Genomic DNA, 16,822 nt, shown 5'->3' with positions numbered 1-16,822 from the left:
CTGAAGGTGGCAGGGGTAAAATAGAGGGAGTGAAAGGCTATTCCCAATTTGTACAAAAACCAGATGGCAGTTATAAGAGTCGAGGGACATGAAAGGGAAGCAGTGATTGTGAAGGGAGAGAGACAGGGTTGTAGCCTCTCCCCGATGTTATTCAATCTGTATATTGAGCAAGCAGTAAAGGAAACAAAAGAAAAATTCGGATAGGTATTAAATTCCATGGAGAAGAAATAAAAACTTTGAGGTCCGCCGATGACATTGTAATTCTGTCAGAGACAGCAAAGGACTTGGAAGAGCAGTTGAACGGAATGGACAGTGTCTTGAAAGGAGGATATAAGATGAACATCAACAAAAGCAAAACGAGGATAATGGAATGTAGTCGAATTAAGTCGGGTGATGCTGACGGAATTAGATTAGGAAATGAGGCACTTACAGTGGTAAAGGAGTTTTGCTATTTGGGGAGCAAAATAATTGATGATGGTCGAAGTAGAGAGGATATAAAATGTAGACTGGCAATGGCAAGGAAAGCGTTTCTGAAGAAGAGAAATTTGTTAACATCGAGTATAGGTTTAAGTGTCAGGAAGTCGTTCCTGAAAGTATTTGTATGGAGTGTAGCCATGTATGAAAGTGAAACATGGACAATAAATAGTTTGGACAAGAAGAGAATAGAAGCTTTCGAAATGTGGTGCTACAGAAGAATGCTGAAGATTAGATGGATAGCTCACATAACTAATGAGGAGTTATTGAACAGAATTGGGCAGAAGAAGAGTTTGTGGCACAACTTGACTAGAAGAAGAGATCGGTTGCTAGGACATGTTCTGAGGCATCAAGGGATCATCAATTTAGTATTGGAGAGCAGCGTGGAGGGTAAAAATCGTAGAGGGAGACCAAGAGATGACTACACTAAGCAGATTCAGAAGGATGTAGGTTGCAGTAGGTACTGGGAGATGAAGAAGCTGGCACAGGATAGAGCAGCACGGAGAGCTGCATAAAACCAGTCTCAGGACTGAAGACCACAACAAAAACAACAAGCAGACATGGAAGCGTTACACATCTGGCTTGAAACCGTCGTAGAATGGAAACAATAAGTCTCTGGTCATGGGTTCCTATTCAAAATATTGTGTACTCACTCCTCTCTGCAATTCCTAGAAGTTTGTAACGGGAATATCCGAACACCCTGTAGAAGTCATAGTTGTCGCGGCTCTGGAGCCCGTCTCAACTCGGCGCCCTAGCCAGCGGCTTGTGTCACTTGTGCGTTAAGCTGGCTCCGCCTCCTCGTTAATCGCCTTGCGATCAGTCACCACATATATGACAAGGAAGACCGTGGCTTGTTGGGAGACTCAGTTGCTGGAATGAGGGGCAATAAACTGCGGTTAGTGCTATCTGCAGAGCGATCATGGCTCATGAGGTGGGAGCTCAGCTCAGAGGCGGATACAGAAAAGGCTCAAGGAGGGGGCGCTAAAGATATCTTGAGCTAACCTTACGCATCAATAGTTTCCCATACATAACTCGCATTACGAGTTAGACATGGGAAACTATTGTTACGTTATTAGTGAAAATATTGTTACGAGTCTGGTAACAATATTTTTACTCAGAAATTACTATGAATTACTATTCCATTGGAATACTATTACTATTCCATTGGAACTACTGACGGCCGTGGGAGAGCCAGTCCTGACAAAACTCTACCATCTGGTGAGCAAGATGTATGAAACAGGCGAAATACCCTCAGACTTCAAGAAGAATATTATAATTCCAATCCCAAAGAAAGCAGGTGTTGACAGATGTGAAAATTACCGAACTATCAGCTTAGTAAGTCACAGCTGCAAAATACTAACACGAATTCTTTACAGACGAATGGAAAAACTAGTAGAAGCCAACCTCGGGGAAGATCAGTTTGGATTCCGTAGAAACACTGGAACACGTGAGGCAATACTGACCTTACGACTTATCTTAGAAGAAAGATTAAGGAAAGGCAAACCTACGTTTCTAGCATTTGTAGACTTAGAGAAAGCTTTTGACAATGTTGACTGGAATACTCTCTTTCACATTTTAAAGGTGACAGGGGTAAAATACAGGGAGCGAAAGGCTATTTACAATTTGTACAGAAACCAGATGGCAGTTATAAGAGTCGAGGGACATGAAAGGGAAGCAGTGGTTGGGAAGGGAGTAAGACAGGGTTGTAGCCTCTCCCCGATGTTGTTCAATCTGTATATTGAGCAAGCAGTAAAGGAAACAAAAGAAAAATTCGGAGTAGGTATTAAAATTCATGGAGAAGAAATAAAAACTTTGAGGTTCGCCGATGACATTGTAATTCTGTCAGAGACAGCAAAGGACTTGCAAGAGCAGTTGAATGGAATGGACAGTGTCTTGAAAGGAGGATATAAGATGAACATCAACAAAAGCAAAACAAGGATAATGGAATGTAGTCTAATTAAGTCGGGTGATGCTGAGGGAATTAGATTAGGAAATGAGGCACTTAAAGTAGTAAAGGAGTTTTGCTATTTGGGGAGCAAAATAACTGATGATGGTCGAAGTAGAGAGGATATAAAATGTAGGCTGGCAATGGCAAGGAAAGCGTTTCTGAAGAAGAGAAATTTGTTAACATCCAGTATAGATTTAAGTGTCAGGAAGTCATTTCTGAAAGTATTCGTATGGAGTGTAGCCATGTATGGAAGTGAAACATGGACGATAAATAGTTTGGACAAGAAGAGAATAGAAGCTTTCGAAATGTGGTGCTACAGAAGAATGCTGAAGATTAGATGGGTAGATCACATAACTAATGAGGAAGTATTGAATAGGATTGGGGAGAAGAGAAGTTTGTGGCACAACTTGACCAGAAGAAGGGATCGGTTGGTAGGACATGTTCTGAGGCATCAAGGGATCACCAATTTAGTATTGGAGGGCAGCGTGGAGGGTAAAAATCGTAGAGGGAGACCAAGAGATGAATACACTAAGCAGATTCAGAAGGATGTAGGTTGCAGTAGGTACTGGGAGATGAAAAAGCTTGCACAGGATAGAGTAGCATGGAGAGTTGCATCAAACCAGTCTCAGGACTGAAGACCACAACAACAACAACATAATTAATACTTCACAATCAACTGATCGCTCTCACTCTTGACTAATCTTGACACCTGCACTTGCTACAACTAAGACTTTTACTTATTCATTCTTCAGTGTTAATATTTCTGCTTCTGAACGTAAACTAGCTTCGTATTCACCGAATAGTCCGTATTTATAAAGCTACGTATCGAAGGTTCTCTGTACAACAAAATAATAGAATATTCGAGACTTTTATGGAACAAATGCCAGACAGAATAACGTATCGACATCACTAGAATGGCCCTGAATTTTCTCGTAGGTATGTGTTAGCTATCTATGTAACAGATAGAAAAGTATAACATGCGATGACGCGTACGCGCGTGCTACGTAGCAAAATGCAACTACTCGATAACTCGTTTCAGTCGAGTCTACTGACGCAAGAAACGAACGAATAGCGTGCGGGCTGACTGGCGTTGGCGGCACGGGTGAAATGCGGGTGGCCCCGCCATTTGTGTCCACCACTGGCTCAGCTCGCTATTTGTGACATCGTATCCAGAGCGATCGCGGTAGTCTGGTTTGGTGTGTAGTGTAAGGTCTAAACCAGAGTCTCAGACGATTCTGCGACGATATCGGATAAGAATTTGTCGGCCTCCGCAATCGAGTGGAAAAATAATAGTCGGGCCCCCTCAATAAGTCAGGCGATCAGTGATGAACTGAAGGGCTTATTTCAATAGTGGTACAAGTCCATTACCTCCATTTTTCTGACTCTGGTGCTTATGACATTAATGATCCAAACAAACAGAAAGAAAGGTTCATCTCTAGCAAGAAGCCGTATGCTTGAATATTTCTGGTATCTCAACTGCAGATTTTTCAGCGCTCATTTAACTTTAGGACTCTGTATCTTAAAATGAACAAAAATGGACTTTTACCACTATTGAAATAAGCCCCGTCAGTTGCCTACTGAAATCGAAGATAGGTCAGCCACATTATTCTCAGAGAAAGTTCTTCCTCATAGATCGAAAACAGGAAATGTTATTGTGATATTAGTAAACTGTAGTAGCATCAACTGTTAGGTCCCAGAATTAGTATCACTTGTCTATATAAATAAAAATCGGTTGCCGCATACACGAAGCATCATTACCTCAGCTTGATTTGAACAATTTGTTTGGTTTTTTTTACGTTCGTTATTGTCAGGACAAGATTTGTGTGAAAGAAAACTTTGGAAAATCCAACGGAGAAGTCAGAAATTAGCACCAACTGCCGCATGTATGAAATATCATCAATTAAGAATGGCTCAACAGTTTTGGTTGTTTTGACTATGGTGTGTTCATAGTTGTCAGGACAAGGTTTGTAAGGAAAAAAAAAGTTGGAAGATCAATCAGAAAAGCCGGAAATTAAAATCAGTTTTGAAAGATCAAAATGGTTCATATGGCTCTGAGCACTATGGGACTTAACATATGAGGTCATCAGTCCCTAGAACGTAGAACTACTTAAACCTAATGGACCTAAGGACATCAACACATCCATGCCCGAGGCAGGATTTGAACCTGCGACCGTAGCAGCAGCGCGGTTCCGGACTGAAGCGCCTAGAACCGCTTGGCCACAGCGGCCGGCTTTGAAAGATCATCACGAGAACGGCACGATCTTATTTTCCTTTTTTTTGGTACTTGTGGATGGTAATGGTATTTTTGGTATGAAAAAGAAAATAAAAAAATTGCATTCAATTTGACAGTTCTGCTGTCACATGTTTACATAGCAAAAATATCGGTCGGGGAACGATAGTTACTGAAAATCTCGAGATCGATTTACTACAGATTTTTACATGACACTCTAATGAATGTATGGGCGGACATAGGCTTAGGCTATGTAGTTACCTCAAACTTTTACGCGATACTCTAACATTCGGACAGTCAAAGGCAGATAGGTGATATATTTTTGTAATGTATTTAATATACACATATGTACCTAATACATAAAGGAGGAAATGTTGTTACCAAAACCTCAAAAAGTCCTTGTCCGATACAAATTTTTAGACGAAACTTTAATGAATGTTCGGGTGGGCATGGGAAGTGTAGTTACCACATATCACGAAAAGTTCTTGACCGATTTACTTCCAAGTTTTTACATGATACTCTAATGAACATTCAGACGAACATAGGCTATAAATATTTGTAATATACGTAGGTTGGAACTTAAATAGTGGCAACACTGCTGTGGAGACACAATGCAATGGAATCTACTATTGTCGCTGATAGCACACGTTTTGACATACCTACCTTACCTCAGAGCAAATGGACTCACCCGTCCCACGTCACCGGCGTGCGCACAATCGAGGGAAAAACAGTCGCTTGTGAGCGAGCGGTCTAACGTAACGGTGTCACTATGTTTTCGAAACAGGAACAGCGGAGTTGGATCAAGATTGAATGTGCCAGAGGTCATACAGCACGACAGTGTCATCAAGGTCTTCAATAGGCGTGCGGGGACTCGGCATTGCCGCACAGAACAGTGGCATGTTGGGTTAAAGTCTTCAACTAAGGTCGGCAAACTGTGGCAGACAAGCATCGAGCAGGTCGTTCTAGCACCTCTGAGGAAGAAATGCATGCTGTTGCCGCTTTAGTGGCCAGTGATCGACGCCATACGATTCGTGAGCTCGCCCACGAAACCGGATTAGCGCATACGACTGTGCTTTGCATCCTGAAGGAACGCCTGGGCATGCGAAAAATTGCACCACGATGGATTGCGCCTGACTTGACGCAAATGCAGAAATGGATACGTTACGACGCTGCTCAGACGCACATGGTGCGCTATGAGCGTGAAGGAGAGGCTTTCTTACGCCGTATCGTAACACTGGATGAGACATGGGCCACATCGTACGAGCCGAAACTGAAACGCCAGTCCAGTGAATGGCGTCATTATGGGTCGCCGTGAAAGTCGAAAGTGCATCAGAGCTCCAATATGGTAAAAGTTATGGCGTTCTCATGTACGACTGTGATGGTGTTATCCTAACGCAGTACGTTCCTCCACGGCAGGGCGTCAGTGCACAGTATTACTGTTCGTTTTAGGAGCATCACCTGCGACCAGCTTTGCGAAAGAAGCGGCGACCGTTTCTGCGCAACCCATCCATCATTTTGCACCAAGATCTTGATGGATTTACTTCAAATTTTTACACGATACTTTACTAAACATTCAGACGGAAATGGACATAAAGAGGAGGAAGGAGGAGCTAGACAGAGAGAGAGGGCGTAGGTTGTTCATAGAGAGATGGGGGAAGGAGAGGATGTAGGAAGCTGCTGAACACTTAGATGGAAATCGATATAGAGAGGGGGAGGAGCAGATGCACAGAGAAAAGGGGGAGGAGCTTATGCACAGAGAGATGGGGTAGGAGGAGATGTACAGAGAGAAAAGGAGAAATGGGAAGATGGACAGAGAGAGGGGGTGCAAGAACCTTAGATGTATATGCAGTTGACATACATATTTAACAATTACCAAGCACTGATGGGTTCGCTAATTAAAGATAATAATGCTAGGACAGTATTAGGCACAGAAATTTGACTGCAGTCGGAAGTGAACAGCAAAGAAATCTTAATTACAGATTAGAATATACACACATCAAAAGAAAGTTTTTCATCACCCCGGTTCCCAGAACTCCTGAAGATAGACCTTGACTGTGAATATTGTATCACAGACACAGTCCTTTTGACTGTTCAGAGACGTCACTAAACCCGCCCAAAGATGTAAACAACCATGTATGAGCAGCGCCTATTAGACGGAGGGGGTCCGACAGCCGATCAGTTCCAGTCATTCCATCAGGAAGGAGGTACAAAGCTCGTGTTGTCTGTAGTTCAACCATGCCTAGGCGGTCAATACCGCGGTTCGATCGCGCCCGCATTGTTACTTTGTGCCAGGAAGGGCTCTCAACAAGGGAAGTGTCCAGGCGTCTCGGAATGAACCAAAGCGATGTTGTTCGGACATGTAGGAGATACAGAGAGACAGGAACTGTCGATGACATGTCTCGCTCAGGCCGCCCAAGGGTTACTACTGCAGTGGATAACCGCTACGTACGGATTATGGCTCGGAGGAATCCTGACAGAAACGCTACCATGTTGAATAATGCTTTTCGTGCAGCCACAGGTCGTCGTGTTACGACTCAAACTGTGAGCAATAGGCTGCGTGATGCGCAACTTCTCTCCCGACGTCCATGGCGAGGTCCATCTTTGCAACCACGACACCAAGCAGCCCGGTACAGATGGGCCCAACAACATGCCGAATGGACCGCTCAGAATTGGCATCACTTTCTCTTCACCGATGAGTGTCGTATATGCCTTCAAAAATGGTTCAAATGGCTCTGAGCACTACGGGACTTAACATCTATGGTCATCAGTCCCCTAAAACATAGAACTACTTAAACCTAACTAACCTAAGGACGGCACACACATCCATGCCCGAGGCAGGATTCGAACCTGCGACCGTAGCAATCGCGCGGTTCCGGACTGAGCGCTTAGAACCGCTAGACCACCGCGGGCGGCCGTATATGCCTTCAACCAGACAATCGTCGGAGACGTGTTTGGAGGCAACCTGGTCAGGCTGAACGCCTTAGACACACCGTTCAGCGAGTGCAGCAAGGTGGAGGTTCCCTGCTGTTTTGGGGTGGCGTTATGTGGGGCCGACGTACGCCGCTGGTGGTCATGGAAGGCGCCGTAACGGCTGTACAATACGTGAATGCCATCCTACGACCGAGAGTGCAACCATATAGGCAGCATATTAGCGAGGCATTCGTCTTCATGGACGACAATTCGGGCTCCCATCGTCCACATCTTGTGAGTCACTTCCTTCAGGATAACGATATCGCTCGACTAGAGTGGCCAGCATGTTCTCCAGACACGAACCCTGTCGAACGTGCCTGGGATAGATTGAAAAGGGCTGTTCATGGATGATGTGACCCACCAACCACTCTGAGGGATCTAAGCCGAATCGCCGTTGAGGAGTGGGACAATCTGGACCAACAGTGCCTTGATGAACGTGTGGATAGTATGCCACGACGAATATAAGCGTGCATCAATGCAAGAGGACGTGCTACAGGGTATTAGAGGTACCAGTGTGTACAACAATCTGGAACACTACCTTTGAAGGTCTCGCTGTATGGTGATACAACATGTAATGTGTGGTTTTCATGGGTAATAAAAAGGGCGGAAATGATGTTTATGTTGATCTCTACTCCAAATTTCTGTACACGTTCCGGAACTCTCGGAACCTCGGTGAACCAAAACTTTTTTTGATGTGTGTATATGAGAAGGGTATGTTAGACGACAATGCTGGCGGCATACACTACCTGATCAAATGTCTAAAAACACCTTTCAGAGGGTGTTAATATGGTGTGTGTCCTCTCTTTACCTCTCCTGCGGCTTGAACTCTGCTGGGGACACCTTCAGTGAGATTTCTGAATCGCTGTAAAGGAATGGCTGCTCATTTTTCCTCAAGAGCCGAAACCAGAGAAGGTAGTGATGTTGGACACTTGGGTCTGAAGCGAATTCGATATTCTGGCTCTTCCCAAAGGTGGTCCATTGGCCAGAGTATTCCAGGAATGTTGTTGTCCACGAACAGTGGACTCATAGATGATGCTTTATAGCAGATGCATTGTCGTGTTGAAACAAACAATCATCATCTCCGAACTGTTCCTTTATTGTACACAGTATTCAATGCTGTAAAATGTCTTCATATCCTTCTGCATTTGGAGTTTTCTTAAGCACAATAAGAGGACCACACACTAACTACAATAAACACCGCCATTCTGTAACACCACTTCCTCCAAACTTCGCTGTTAGCATTACATGTGATGACAGATAACGTTTTCCAGTGATCCAATCAGCACGCTTTTGATCAAATAGTGTGTGTACAATAGTAAAGAATACGTTAATAGCTAGTGAGGTTATTGTGAAGAATATCAAATAATATGCCTGAAGTTAAGCATCAAATGTGTGTTAAACATAGCAATCATTAATCATATGCTTTAATAGACTGCCTGCGTCATTAGCTGTAGCGGCGTGATGTTTTAGGAGAACTTGAGGAATATTGTGAAAAAATTTCCTCATCGCGCTATTGTAATAAGGGGAGACCCCGATTTTCCAACTATAGAATGGGACAGAAACGCGATCAAAACTGGTGCAGGAACAAGGATTCTTGTGACTCATTCTGAATGCCCTGCCCGAGAATTACTTCGTACACATAGTTAGATAACCAGCGCATGAGGGTAACATCTTACACATCCTAGCAACAAACAGACCTGAACTTTTCGAATCAGTTAACAGAGAGAGGCATCAGTAGTGATCAGGCTGTGATAGTCAATGATCATCAGTGTTATAAGGAATCTAAAGAAGCATAGAAAATTATTTTCTCTTTGCAAGAGTGATAGGATACAAATTGAAGGGTATCTGAGTAGTCAACGCCCAATATTCCGTTCTGAGGATGATTACCCGGAATGCAAAAAATTCAAAAGCATCGTTTAACACTCTTTAGACAAGTACGTTCTGAACAAGATTTCAAGGGATGGGAAAGACCCACTGTAATTTAATAGCCATGTCAGAAAGTTATTATGAATGCAAAGAGAGATTCATCGCGGATTTAAGAGAAGTAAAAACCCTTGCTGACAAACAAAAGCCGAACGAAGCGAAAATGAGAGTAAGGAGAGCAAGGACACAAGAGTTCTATGAATTTGAAAGTAAAATTTTTCCACCCAACCTACTAAAAATCTAAGAAATTTTGGTATTGTGTAAAACCAGTAAATGGATCGAAATCATCTATACGTTCGCTCAGTGACCGTACTGGCACCGAAATGGAAGACGACAGAGAAAAGGCCTAAATACGTATTTCAGTCTTCAGAAACTGCTTCACTATGGAAGATCGTAATTTGGCCCCTCTCTTCAACAACCGCACAAATGCCAAAGTGTCTACATTAAGATAAGTGACGGCTGAAAATAAAAGCAACTACAGTCCCTTATGAAAAGGCATCAGGATCAGATGAGATCCTGTAAGATTCTACAAAGATTATGCAAAATAGCTTGCTCCTTTTCTAGCAGTAGTCTGTCGTAGGTGGCTGGAGCAACAAATCGTACCTAGCGACTTGACCAAAATACTGGTCGTTCTTACTCTTAAGAAGGGTTTTTGTACAGATACACATAGTAATATAGGCTTATATCACTGGCGTCAGTCTACAGTTGATTTATGGAACATTCTGTTCTAACATATTATGACGTTTTTGGAGAACGAAAATCTCTTCTACAAAAATTCTTCAATCAGAGATCCTTTGAAGCTCAACTCGCTCTCTTTTTCCATGGCATCCAGAGGGCCGCAAACGTCGGCGCTCAGGTTTATGCAGTGTTCCTTGACTTCAGGTAGTTAACCCCAAACGATAGTAAATGTATCGTATTTCGCATGCGTAAAAGAAGAAATCAACTATTGTAGAAACCTCACCGTTAGAAAAAGATGTTTCAAATATCTATAACGAAGTACTGTCTGCAAAGGCTGCACACATATTCAGTCAGATCTTGATAACATTTAAAAGTGGTGCAAAGACTGGCATTGTGCTTTAAATGTTTAAAATGTAAAGCTGTGTGTTTCACAAATGGAAAAAGCATAGTATATTACGATTATCAACCTATCATGAGTTACAGTGTGAATCAGTTAACTCATACAAATACCTGAGTGTACCACCTTGTAAGGATATGAAATGCAATGATGACATAGATTTACTCATGGTAAAACAAGTGGCAGGCTTTTGTTAATTGGTGGGATACTAGGGAAATGCAGTCTGTCTACAAAGGAGATTGCTTACAATACATTCAAGCAATCCATCTTGTAATATTGTTCAAAGGTGTGAGAAACATACTAAATAGGGCTGATGTGGGATATTGAATGTATGTACAAGTTTTTCTGACCCATGGGAGAGAGTCATAGAGATGCTGAAGAAACTGAAATGGCAGACACTTGAAGATAGATGCACACTATCTTAAGGAAACGTACTTACAAAAATTTAAATTACCAATTTTAAATGATGACTATACAAATGCACCACAGCTCCCTGTGTCTTGCTCCTGTAGGGACCCAGAGGACAAGATTAGACTAATTACAGAATGCACAGAGGCATTTAAACAGTCATTCCTCCTGTGCTCCTTACGTGTATGGAACATGAAAGAGCCCTAATAACTGGTACAATTGGACATAGCCTTTGCTTTGTACTTCACAGTGGTTTGCAGAGTATAGATGTAGATGCAGATCTCAATACAATGTCATATTGTAAGGAAAACAAATTATTGCACACTTTTACTATCCCATAGTATGTTGCTTCAAGCAAACAGCGAAAGAAAATGTTTCATGAATTTCTCTTATTCTTAATAAATACTTTTATATTTTAGAAAAACTGAATTAAAACTTTGAAAAATTCAACTGCAATCAGAGCTGTATCATACAGCATTACGTTCATATTAAAATAAGTAAGTGTTATGGAGATGCTTTGGGAACTAAAATGGGAATCCCTGGAGGGAAGGGGGCCTTCTTTTTGGGAAACACTATTACGAAAATTTAGAGAACCAGCATTTGAAGCTGACTGTCAAATGATTCCACTCTCGCTAACATACATCTCGCATAAGAACCATGAAGATAAGATACGAGAAATTAGGGCTCATACAGAGGGCTACAGGCAGTCGTTCCTCCCTCCCTCTATTTGCGAGTGGAAAAGAAAGGGAAATGACAAGTAGTGATACAGGGTGTCCTCCACTCGCACCTTACGTTGGCTTGCAGAGTATCTACACTCCTGGAAATTCAAATAAGAACACCGTGAATTCATTGTCCCAGGAAGGGGACACTTTATTGACACATTCCTGGGGTCAGATACATCACATGATCACACTGACAGAACCACAGGCACATAGACACAGGCAACAGAGCATGCGCAATGTCGGCACTAGTACAGTGTATATCCACCTTTCGCAGCAATGCAGGCTGCTATTCTCCCATGGAGACGATCGTAGAGATGCTGGATGTAGTCCTGTGGAACGGCTTGCCATGCCATTTCCACCTGGCGCCTCAGTTGGACCAGCGTTCGTGCTGGACGTGCAGACCGCGTGAGACGACGCTTCATCCAGTCCCAAACATGCTCAATGGGGGACAGATCCGGAGATCTTGCTGGCCAGGGTAGTTGACTTACACCTTCTAGAGCACGTTGGGTGGCACGGGATACATGCGGACGTGCATTGTCCTGTTGGAACAGCAAGTTCCCTTGCCGGTCTAGGAATGGTAGAACGATGGGTTCGATGACGGTTTGATGTACCGTGCACTATTCAGTGTCCCCTCGACGATCACCAGTGGTGTACGGCCAGTGTAGGAGATCGCTCCCCACACCATGATGCCGGGTGTTGGCCCTGTGTGCCTCGGTCGTATGCAGTCCTGATTGTGGCGCTCACCTCCACGGCGCCAAACACGCATACGACCATCATTGGCACCACGGCAGAAGCGACTCTCATCGCTGAAGACGACACGTCTCCATTCGTCCCTCCATTCACGCCTGTCGCGACACCACTGGAGGCGGGCTGCACGATGTTGGGGCGTGAGCGGAAGACGGCCTAACGGTGTGCGGGACCGTAGCGCAGCTTCATGGAGACGGTTGCGAATGGTCCTCGCCGATACCCCAGGAGCAACAGTGTCCCTAATTTGCTGGGAAGTGGCGGTGTGCTCCCCTACGGCACTGCGTAGGATCCTACGGTCTTGGCGTGCATTCGTGCGTCGCTGCGGTCCGGTCCCAGGTCGACGGGCACGTGCACCTTCCGCCGACCACTGGCGACAACATCGATGTACTGTGGAGACCTCACGCCCCACGTGTTGAGCAATTTGGCGGTACGTCCACCCGGCCTCCCGCATGCCCACTATACGCCCTCGCTCAAAGTCCGTCAACTGCACATACGGTTCACGTCCACGCTGTCGCGGCATGCTACCAGTGTTAAAGACTGCGATGGAGCTCCGTATGCCATAGCAAACTGGCTGACACTGACGGCGGCGGTGCACAAATGCTGCGCAGCTAGCGCCATTCGACGGCCAACACCGCGGTTCCTGGTGTGTCCGCTGTGCCGTGCGTGTGATCATTGCTTGTACAGCCCTCTCGCAGTGTCCGGAGCAAGTATGGTGGGTCTGACACACCGGTGTCAATGTGTTCTTTTTTCCATTTCCAGGAGTGTATGTTGATGCAGATGTAGATATTTATTAAAATAAATAATTGTATGCTAACAGGTAGTTGTGTGAATCATAAACTTCTTTAAATACTTCTTTTGAGGGCAATCTCTGCATGTCTTACCTCTTATAAAAAGTTGATTCAGTATAGGAATAAATGCACATTTGATGCTCATGACATTACTATCATCTGTTCAGTACAAGGACCATCTCTACAGCCCACATTACAAATAGTGTCTAGCAGATTTCCATGCATGATTTAAAAATTTTAATATAAACTGGACTAAAACGTGTATTGAAGCATGGAAGGTCCACAGAGTTTATTAGAATTTTGTTTGAGTTGAAATAATGCAATAGTGACTGATACATATAATTTATTTTGTTGTAAAGCAATAAGCAATCTGTAAATAACGTTTTGTGACTACACCTTGTGGCTTTGAAATATAGTACATTCTGAAAGCTGTCATTTGCTTCATTCACATGTTGTCTACCAAAGCTTCGAAATAATAACTTTTAGAACACAGTTTTGATTTATGTATCTTTGTAAATGTTTCTCTAATTGGTGAAAATTTTTGTTGTAACATAACATAAAAATGATCAAACTCCACTGTTAACACATTAAGAGGTAAGAATGAGTTAGGCATCCAAAGTACCAGAATGTTAACAATGCAAGAAAGCCTAGAACCAGCATAAACCTGCCATGATATGTGACTTCTCATATCACAAATTCTTCATCAAGGATACTCTCAGCCTAGTCAAGTAAACCATTTTCTTTGAAATTTTTGGTTTTTGAGACCCCTTTATGTAAATAAGCTGTGTCTAAGCTGTACCAAAACAAATTACCAGTACCTAGCACCAACACTGTATGACTCCTATAACACACTTTGTATTCCCAAAAGCAACAGCTTAATTTCAATGTTTTTTTGAGAATGAGATAACTGAAAAAATTGTGGGTCATGCATTAGGGGTAATTAATGCAGAAGAATAATACAAAAAATGGAAAATACCAAGGAAACAGTGACACATACTTAAAGGACATAACAGACTATCAGGTTTCTACTTAATATAAAATGGTCATTGACTGTTGTCCTGTGACAGTTTATACTATGTGGACATTTTCCAGTTATATGTATAAGTTACAGGTAAAAAATTACAACATGAAAAACTAGTGTGTGAATTTCAGAATGTTCCATATTCACATTAAATAAACAAATACAAATGAAGTTTGATTGGTTTGATAGATCACATATGAATCTTTGTCAATGCAGTTATATAAGACACACACAAACAGTACCTAGAACTAAATAATTTTAGACATCACAGCAGCAGGTATACTTTTATCACTATCATTAGTCCCCAGAATGAGCTCTGGAGCCTGAAAACATAAATACATTTCTAACACATGTGAGACTGGTTCTGATCTATCTTCCTACCACAGTCGCACAAGGATGCTTTGTGAGTGTGTTAGGAATTTGGTGTTGTACCTATGGTCTGCATGGTACGAAAATACCATTGCACACATGTAATCAATGATCTCAATGTTGGTTCCACTACACTCCCTGTAAAGGAAACATTATCGCTAACAGAAATTAGTGTATGGGTTCAGACCTAACTATGCGTTAGCAAAAAGTTGAAAATCTTATATTTTCACTATTAAGGTTTTTTTTACTCTGAGTATGACTTCATGACATAGCAATGTTAGCAAAATTACGTACAGGATTGTGAAATATTGATACTGGGATTTCACAATTGTGAAGCGAAATTCCTAACTATTATAAGGTTCTTTAATGGCAAGATAGTTGATGATCATGTCTGGGAATCGATAAAAATGCAAACAAATTAAATGCAGAGATATCAATTACGCTAAAATACACAAAATTGAATGGGGGTCGGTAAAGAGCAATCAGAAAGAAGTACACAATTAAAACAACGCATAACTCTACAGTGGCTGATCAGTCCTTTTCGTTAGATCGGATATCTCGCGTTTCTGCTTCAATTTAGTCCAACAGTAGTGAGCTAGTTTAACCTCAGGTCATGGTTGAATGTACAAAAAAAGTAGGAGAGATGGAGACGACTGCAGTTCTGATTGTCAATTGAATATTACTTGCTGGCGTGGCACGAGTGCGCATGTGTTTACCTTGAGTCGATGGCGGCAGTGGCGGCTGTTGGCGCGAGCTGTGAACTTGAGAATCTATTCGAAATGTCTCTGAACTGTTGAACACCAGTCGGATACATTTCCCAGTTCTTTGGTGAACCCAAGACTCCTAGTTATTCTCAAGCTAATTGGTATGGTACACACTATTTGGCTGGAATAGCGAATATGTCATTACCCTCAAATCCCTTGCAAACATTAACTGTCAGTGCTTGGTGCGATTCTCCGAACTAGGAGACTTTGCAGTTTAACTCCTAACGAGTTAAGACAAGCATATGAACAAGTGTTACGATGATGCCTCTCACAACCATCTCAGTGCAGTGCGAGTCACCTCGCTCAAACACTGGACGATTTTCTGCAAGAGAAGAGGCAGTTACTCTGACTTCAATTTACCTATATCAAAGCTGGTGGCCACACGTTTTCTTTCTGGCCAATCAGGGCGTTCATACTTGTTATAACTCCACTCACTAGAGATTTGTACCTTATCACAGGCGTCGTTTCTTTCATAGGGCAAAGTTTAAATTCTGCTACGTAATACAGAGATAAACAGCTTTTTCTCTCATGCAAGTTTTTAACCCAGGTGGCTATAGTGAGTCACCAATGTTTTGAGTTGGATTTCTCTGGACGTTTTATCTGGGCTCTCCTGCCGTGTTCCTGTAGAATGGCTTTCCGGAGGGTTGTTGTTAAAAGCAGGGACAAGTTTGAGCTTTTGCCGACAGCCTATGCAATGGCTCAGTCATCTCATTGCATCTGCTAGGTGCCCGGTGACGAAAGGTGTCGGCCTACATGGGACGAGCATTGCCATCGTAAAATTCTCTTTCCCTCAGAACTGTGTCTTGTAGCTCAGATCAGGAAAATTACATGGGTGCAATTACTAGTGTGAGTATTACTGGTTTATATTCACGAAATGCTGGCATATTTATTACATCTGCATATTAATAAAATTCGTTAAATTTCACGTAATAGTGTCATGTGACTAACGAGTTAATCGGAATTGTTTCAGGAATTGAGTGTAAGGTGTGTTATTTGTCTGACACCTTACACATTATTATACTGTTTTGTGTACAATCTTGTAAAATAAAAGTCGTAAAAAGAAATTATCTCAAAAACACAGATACACATCAGTATAAATAGAGTTTCACTCTTTTTTGGGGCTGTGGGGGTGGGGGATGTCATCACTCATCTGACTGGTTTGATGCGGCCCACCACGAATTTCTCTCCTATGCCAACCTCTTATCTGAGAGCAGCACTTCTAACCTCCATCCTCAATTATTTGCTGGATGTATTCCAATCTCTGTCTTTCTCTACAGTTTTTGCCCTCTACAATTCCCTCTAGTATCGGGGAGGTAATTTCCTGATGCCTTAACAGGTGTCCTATCATCCTGTCCCTTCTGCTTGTCAGTGTTTCCCACACAT

Source organism: Schistocerca piceifrons, chromosome 3 (assembly GCF_021461385.2).
Source record: "Schistocerca piceifrons isolate TAMUIC-IGC-003096 chromosome 3, iqSchPice1.1, whole genome shotgun sequence".
Classification (NCBI taxonomy): Eukaryota; Metazoa; Arthropoda; class Insecta; order Orthoptera; family Acrididae; genus Schistocerca; species Schistocerca piceifrons.
This window is presented reverse-complemented; position numbering follows the sequence as displayed.